The following is a 9,006-nucleotide window of genomic DNA, read 5'->3' on the forward strand; positions in this document are numbered from 1 at the left end:
ACCTCTTGTTTTATGTGTTTTCGATGTCTGTCAGTTGTATTTGTGTCTCAAAAGTTTGTTCTTTATTTATTTGTTACAGTAATAGAAATTCTCAAATAAGAGCCCCCAATAAGAGTATTGAGTGAATAAATACATTTCTAAGGAATTCTATCTGAACAGCGGTCGGTAACAAAACATGGGGCCCCACAGATTTATAGCACAACAGCTCACATTTACCGCACATGGAAACACCACCTATCATTATGTGTTCAACAGAGCACTACAACACATGGCCATATAGGTCTGTCCTTTCTGCAAAGTGCCCTCCCCATTTGTTTTAGAGTGTTCAATTGGCCAGTGCTACATATGAGCAGCACATGAAACATAGATGGCAAGCTGAATGGTGAATTTTAAGATTTTTCACTCTGTAAGCTCTTAAAAGAAACCTAAATCTCTATCAGTATGAACAAGATACTTGAAACTCCTTTCATAGCTGCATATACTGTAGAAATATGGCTTTCTTGTGCAATAAATGTAGTTATAAAAGCAACACAGTGCTTTTATATAGTTCTAAAGAGGTTTGTTACATTTTGATAGCTCTGGCTAATTACAGAAACCTTGATGTTAAGAGAGGAAGCTTAACTAAATGATGGTCTAATTTGGTTATCTACAGTAACATTCTGCCTAGTGCAGTGCAATTTACTTGCACAGGGGTGATTACTAACTCCATTATACAGATTGGTTCATTAGCTACATTTTTTCTGCATCATGAAAAATGTCATTCTCATTAAAGGAACAGGACAAAAAAAGGCAGGAGAAAGAGGACATTGTATTTCAAACACTACGATAATAGGGATGTTAAATGACTTTCAAAAAGAACACCCAAAGATTAAAGGGAGAGTTTATGTCCTGAGGTGGTCTTAGTTCGGTTCAATTATGGGACCTTTTAGGGGGGCCTGAGATCATTTGGGGTGCTCAAATGAACTAGGTGTGAAAATATCCATTTAGGATAAGTGTTGTGAAAAAACAATCAAGAATTCTGTAGACACTGTGCCCTCCATATGGGTACTTTTTGTTTTCAACTGGCAGGAATATTTATTGGATCACAATTTTGAATTAAGCTATTTTGCTCATCTAAATATTATGAATATTGCTCACATTATTATTATTATTATTTGCCAATTCAGCACTTCACTGAAAAGAAATGAAAAATCATTGAACTCAAATAAATTCCACAGTTCTTTGTACATTCTTTATGTAGCTTTGCACTCTATTCAACTACGGCACAAGATTCAAACCCAAAAGTCTGCAGAGAAGATTGTGCTCTATTTCCCTGGTTAAGGTCAAGCCGTGAAAACTCCTTTCCATGGAACAGTTCTCTCTGCCAAAAAGTATGCTGCTCTGCCTGAATGTGACCTGACCCGTCCAACCTTAAACCACACATCTGGGTCACATCAAAGCAATGGACCTGGAAGACAGCTGGCTGGCACTCTGTCCTGTCCAATTATATTCCTGTTAGCATGGTGCTACTCCTCTCCACAACATCCCCACAACCCTGTTGAAAAGTGGTTGAAAAATCTCTGATAAGTGCAGAAACAGTGCAGTCTCTCACCTATCATATAAAGAAAACTCTCTCAATGTCCCATATACAGAAACACTCATACGCTTCCCCTTTCCCTCTCTCAACTCTTCTATATGTCTCCTTTGGTTGCTCTCACATAAATTATGGCTGCTTGATCATCATACAATGCAACCCACCGTTTTTCCATCCTCTTTGAAATCTGCTGGTAAACCGAGAAAAACTCTTTGACCTTTTCCAGGTCAGTGATGAAACAAAGACTGAATTATGTATATTCCTTTTACTTTTCTCCAAATTTTTTGGATCACAGTCAGACATAAACAAACACTTTATCTCTTCTGGGTCTACCAGAGGTTGAGCTGTGGCTACTAGATATACTGTGTGTGTGTGTGGATAGCTGCCATATTGTTCTTTAACTTTGACATTGTTTGCCTCTTTCAGACGGGACTCTGAATAATTTAGTTGCTTACAAAATGTCATAGAAGTATGCCAAAAATCTTGTATTTTTAAGATATAAGCAAACAAACATAGTGGCCCTGTTTGTTAGTTTTTTAAATATCCATTATTTGATTAACACAATATTAGGCCTGAAGTAATAAGCTAGGTGCTTTTTCCCAAAATCGTCATCGTCACTTCACTTCGGTATTTCTGTAACAAATTTGTTCTAATAACTAACTGTTCTGTTTATAATGTTTACAATTAAAAGAGGACCTAAAAGAGTGTGTGACAGGGCGGAGGGCAGGGCTGGGTTGTGATTCTACACACCCGGTCCCTTATCAGGCTAATCAAGCCTCCGAGAAGGATAAAGTCCGACTGCGGATGGTGGTGCGATAGAGAGAGAGAACGTTTACGGCAGCTGTGTGTTTATGTTTGTGTCTTTTTGGTTCAGTTTACCATCAAACTATTATTTATATTGTCAAGCCGGTTCTCGCCTCCTCCTTTCCATTGAACTTCGTTACAGAGTGACTTTCTTTCCACAAATGTTTTTTTGTAAAAATCGGCTCATTTTACCCTACTCTCCCCTAAACACATTTGAATTGATGCAAAAATGTCTGATGGGATATGGCACTTGTCAGTAACACAGCAGAATGGGATCAATGTTAGGGTACTGGAACATGTTGAGTTCCCATGTGCTTATGTTTTGTTATTCTATGCATGTAAAGTTTTGGTAATAAATCTAAAGAGACAAAAACAAGAATCGAATAGTGAAGCTGGCATCTTATTGTCTTCAGACGTTACCTAGCAATGCTAAACAGCTGTGACTGGTACTCAAGGTAATCATCCATGATGATTATGCAAAGGTACTGTCGTGAAATGAGAAACCAGCAATGGGGAGGTAGTAGAATCAAACTTATGTTTAGACAAAGCAATCAAACCAAGTGTGAAATCAGCTTTAACTCACAATAGACCCAAGTCTTTAAAATGACTGGTCATAGAAATTATGAGTTTTAAAATGTCCAAAATGCAGGAGTTTAGCAACTTCCTTCAATCACTTCCTTACAGACTACAGACTTGTGTAAATTGAGAATGTGGTTCTGATTTTACGATCTGTACATTCTCACAGATGCTGATTGTTCAAAGGAGCAGACTAAAGGGGCAACCGTACTGAGTCTTGAGAGATTTGAGTCCTGCTGGGGACACTGAGCACTCGAGCTTTGTGGATTATTAACAAATACTGATTTATGTTTTGTGGAGATTATTCACTTATTTAGCCCTGCCCCTTTTCCGCGCTCTGCTCTTCTGAATTTTGTCATCTAACTTCCTGTTTGTATTGTAGCTACTAAGAAGAGTCGATAAAAATAGATTTTTCTGGAGCACAGAAAGTATTTTTCACCAAGAGTTGATGGTGTGAGCTTACAGCACCCCTTTACTATGTGAAAATGCTAGTGAGGTTTTTTATCTGTCACTCTAAATGTTCATTTTTACCCACACCTGCAGAGGTAAATTGGACCTGGCAGATTACATTCAGACAGTTATGACACACTGGACTTTTTCATAATACAAGCGTTTAATTGTTATACCTGTAATTCTGCTTAATTTGTAGATTTCAACTTGTTAATAATTTGTGTTGAAATGTTTATTTGATATTCTAACAGTGACAGTTTTTAAAATTAATTTGTCACCCTACATTTTTAGAGGCTAAAATGTGATTAAAATGGTTTTAAACAGAATATAAAATAAAACTTAAACTTTCTCGTGTATGTGTGTGTATCAATATAGTGTCACCCCTCCCCCGTCCTGGTTTAAAGGTGCTATGTGTAATAATTTTCATGTATTAAATCATAAAATGACCATAATATGTCATAGAGAATTAGGAAACAGGAAACAGAAAAGTTGAAATACTGGCATCTCCGATAACAATACTACAACCAGTATATTCTACTTTGAAGTTTCCATTCAGGGCTGAATTTCTGTTTATGTTATGGCTTGTGTGATCCCACCCACTGCCCACTCACCAATAGTATTTCAACACCTCCGGGTTGCCAGATTTGAACAAGTTTGCAGGCAATCAACACTGCGTGCTGCTGCCATCGAATCCAGCAAACAAACTGGATCAGAGATAACAGATTCCACCCGACCTAAAAAGCCTCACCATCCATCTAAAAACCACCATGACCAGAGGCGTAGTAAAACTATTTTAGATGCCTTTGGAAGATGGAGACAGCTTAAAGCCCAGAAATCCTTTAAAACGGATGCTGAGTTGCTAATTTGCGTGTCAACATTGTGGCAGCCTGCATGAGCTTCGAGTCTGGGGTGGGGCATACAACGCTCCAATATTTTGAATTTGGACTGCAGAAACCATTTCAAACGCTTGTTGTCATTCTTACATATAGCACCTTTAACGCAAAAAAAATCTGCTCACCTTAACTATAATGCAATGGGTGAAGGACATGAGAAGATGGTCAGAGGTGTCTTACAGAGATAATTTTAATGACTTAAAGACAAAAGTCCAGTGCATTTCATGGGGTGTTAAAGGAAATTTACCCAAAAATGAAAATTCACTCATCATTAACTCACCCTTATGCCATCCCGGATGTGTATGTCTTTCTTTCTGCAGCAGAACACAAAGGAAGATTTTTAGAAGAATATCTCAGCTCTGTAGGTGGACTGGTGGTGGTGCAGTGGGCTAAAGCACATAACTGTTAAGCAGAAGGTCGTTGGTTCGATCCCCACAGCCACCACCATTGTGTCCTTGAGCAAGGCACTTAACTCCAGGTTGCTCCGGGGGGATTGTCCCTGTAATAAGTGCACTGTAAGTCGCTTTGGATAAAAGCGTCTGCCAAATGCATAAATGTAAATGTAGGTGCATAAAATGCAAGTGAACGGTGGCCAAAATTTTTAAGCTCCAAAAATCACATAAGTAATCCATATGACTCCAGTGATTAAATCTATGTCTTCAGAAGTGATATGATAGGTGTGGGTGAGAAATAGGTCAATATTTAAGTTTATTTCTAGTATACATTCTCATCCGTGCTCAGTCAATCTCTAGTTTAACTTTCACTTTAACATTGTTCTTGTGATTCATATTCTTACTGGGCAGAGAGAAGAATTTCTTGGAAAAATGGACTTAAATATTGATCTGTTTGTCACCTACTTCTATCATATCACTTCAGAAGATATAGATTTAAACACGGGAGTCATATGTAATACTTTTATGCTGCCTTTATGTGCTTTATGGGGGTGTCAAAATGTTGGCACCCATTCATTTTTGGCACCAGGTTGGCACCTATTCTTCTAAAAATCTTTGTTTGTGTTCAGCAGAAGGGAGAAAGGCATACACATTTGGGATGGGATGACGGTGAGCTAATGATGAGATAATTTTCAGTTTTGGGTGAACTATTCTTTAAAGTAATTTATCAATTAAAAAAATCACATTCTAAATCTTTCTACATTTGTAGTCTGTCTTTATTATTTATTTAATGAAACATTTTACAAACTAAAACTAAGTTCTAGTATTAACAAGTGTTTGTTGGAACAAATAAATAAAAGGCGGTGGAGACAAAGTATGTAAGGTAGGCTATAAATTAAATCAAAAGAAAAAGATGAAGCAAACAGAGATGTGAAAAGTGAGAGAACTGATGCATGTCAAATAAACAAGATCACACGGGAAGTCGACATGGTTTTCCGACAGTTCTTGTACCCTAGGTCTACCCACATTATGTGGACTCACTGACAAGCAACATCTCCTATCAAACATTTTAGCATCGGCTCTCAATTTTTACCTTCCGCTGTGGTGTGACTGGAAGCAAATTGCATCAGCGTGGAAGACCTGAGATTGGAATCTGTGCTCAAACCAAGAAGTAATTGTGTTCACATAATCAGTACTGAGAATGATTTTTAGGTTGTGTTATTCCCTCTAACATTACATTTTTACTTCACTGATGGTTCAGTTTGGGGTCTGGGGGTAAAGTTTATGACATATGCATTCCTCCCCTCCATGGACATTTCACTGAGAAAATGGACCTCACATGTGCCATTCACACAACAACACTTACCGCTTTGGCCACTGGGGGAGCAGTTTTTTGAATTTCGGTAAGCTCAGACCTAAATAGCGAAAGAACAGTCAACCTACTGTTTCCAGTTTCACTGTGAGATCAGTCTGGTCAAATCCAGTGTAGCTCTGAAGTGTGTGTGTGTGTTTTGACCAAGAGACAAAGTGTTCCCAAGAACTGTCTGGAATCCATCTAAATGTACCCTGCTGTGTGACCTGACACTATAAACACACTTTGTATTTGTGTATGCATGAATTCATGACTGCTGTGACATCAACCATCAATCTGATGTACTGAAACAGTGAATGAAGTAGAGAGAGAGAGAGAGAGAGAGAGTGTGTACTTATTTAGTTTTGCTTGATTCAAAGGACATTTGCCAGCAGTATTCTAATGTATTCATGCATGTGCCTGTAAGTTTACACAAGAACCTGTACAATATCTGTTATAAAACAACTGTATTGTGCTGTGTGTACTACATTCCGTACTCCTACACCCTAAAGAGAAGATATATGAAAGTCCTGCTATGTTTTTATTAGATTTTGCCATGTATATGAGTGGTTTCCCCAAACAATTACATATTAATAGGGTTGGGCAGAATACTTAAAAAAGTATTCTGCTGTGTGACCTTTAAAAAGTATTCTGGGCTTAATACTAAATACTTAAATGTATTCAGTAATATATTTTGATACATCACATAAAAAATTACTTATTCATAATACAAGAATACTTTTAAAATACATATTTATAAAGTCTAGAAACAATTGGAAGAATTATGCGTGATGTGTCATTACTATTTTATCTGAACCTCTACAGCTCCACTATTAACATCTAAGTGAGTCCATTATTATATTGGACTGACAAAGATTAATACAGAGACAAAATTGGATAAAATTTTTTAGCAAATTTAACACAGATTCGAGATGATAATTAGATGCCACATGCAGAAATGAACACAGTGAGTTCCTGTGACAACAATGTAGAATATGATTTTTACTAGGCTTGCTTAGTTAGGACTATTTATTACTTTTATTACGGACACTTTTATTTTTTTTTATTTTTTTTAGGTGCTTTTAATTCTTTTGTTCCTTTGATTTTAACTGTCAAATGTATTTTATAATTTTTTGTGAATCACTTTGTATGACACAGTATGTTAAATAAATGTATTAACACAGCAACTACAACTGCTGGAAACTATGTATAATGTGCTCAAATGTAATAATTGTGTAAAAATGTGACTGTATTGATTCTGGTGCACAGCTGACAGTGCACTGATAAAGACAGCATCATTCTGGTGTAGTTGCCAGATATTCAATCCTGGAATCATTATACATGACTAAGATGTTGTATTTTCATTATCTAGTGTCTACCATCAAACTTTTTGGTGACTACGGCCCATTTTTAAAGTATCCCAAAAACCACAACTTGCGATGCTGTAATTTTAACCCACTTGTGGTGATGTGGATGTGGCTGAGCGACATCTGTGGACAGCGAGGCCGGGAGAGGGAGAATGGTGAGGATTGACACCTGTGGGAAGTTGTTGTTAACAGCTGTTCTATGTTGCAGTGAGAGCCGGAGGGGGATAAAATTGCAGTCCAAACCGCACGCGAGAGAGACACATGCAACAGAGTGATTGTGTGTGCATTGTTGCTGAAAAGCATATCAAATTTTACATGGATTGTTTATCTGGCTCCCACTTCCTCCTTCATGAAGAGAGTTAAATAACATATCACACCCATGATTGTGATTTCAAATTAGCTTGATTTGCCATGAAACCCCAGCGACACTCTAATTTAATTCTGTTAAATAAAGTTAAAAACTTTAACTCCATTACATATATTTAGTTACAGCCCAACTTAATCTTGGTTACTCAGAAACTTTGAGTTACTCTGAGTAACTGAGTGTAGTGGAGTGGAGCAACAACAATTTTCCTTCCCTGCTCAAAGCATTCTGTAATCACTCCGCTCTGATGGGTTTTCCATTTCCAATCACCATTAACTTTCATTGTAGTTGCAATGCAAGTGAATGGTGATCTCCTTTTGTATTCAGTGGAAGAAAGAATGTCAGAGTTTGGTGTTTGAACAACACGAGTTGAGTATATAATAACAGACCTTTAATTTTTTAAGTGAACTAATTCTCCAGTCTTGGACAAATTAAACCTTATGAAACGCCAATAAAAGAAATAGAATAAGGAGACTGGGGAAGTGATAAAGATAGGGATTAAAGGATAAAGCAAAGTGCCCAATTCTCATGGTGAACCTGAAATGTGACAAGTTTCAGTCACCTGAGTCACAGATGGCTGCCATGGCAACCATTTAACAAAGAGTACAGTGTGTACAAGGGCAGGAGATCACCCTGACAGTCTCACACTAAAAGTGTGTATGTGTGCACATGTATGTGGGTGCAGGTGGTGACAGAGGAAGTTGTAAAGATTTGTGATTTGTGAAGCCTCAACAATTTGAGTATTAAATATAAAGCTGGTACCTGCTTTTTTGTGTTGTGAATGCAGAAATGGCAACCAATAGTGTATGCTAGTGTGTACATCTCACAATTTGCTTTGTTACACAATTAAGTGATTCATTGTGCTCCAGTCCCTCACAAGTGGACTTATGACCTACTTTCACATGTCAAAACATAAACAATGAAATACTTTTTAGTGTTGACGTCTGTGTATTTACAATGAAATGCATTAATATGACATTGATTTATAAGAACTTGTGATAAATCTTTCCATCTTATCTCAGTGTTCTTTCTCCATCCCTTTCATCCCATGCACCATTTAACATCCCTTCTTCCCTTTTTTTCTTTACCACTATGGGAAAAAACTCCAGAGAAAACCCACACGAACACAGGGAGAACATGCAAACTCCACACAGAAAGGCCCAGTTGAACCAAGACTCAAACCCAGGACCTTCATGCTCTGAGGCAACAGTGCTGACCACTGAGCCACATTAAATA

This window comes from Xyrauchen texanus, chromosome 28, assembly GCF_025860055.1.
Source record: "Xyrauchen texanus isolate HMW12.3.18 chromosome 28, RBS_HiC_50CHRs, whole genome shotgun sequence".
NCBI classification, from domain to species: Eukaryota; Metazoa; Chordata; class Actinopteri; order Cypriniformes; family Catostomidae; genus Xyrauchen; species Xyrauchen texanus.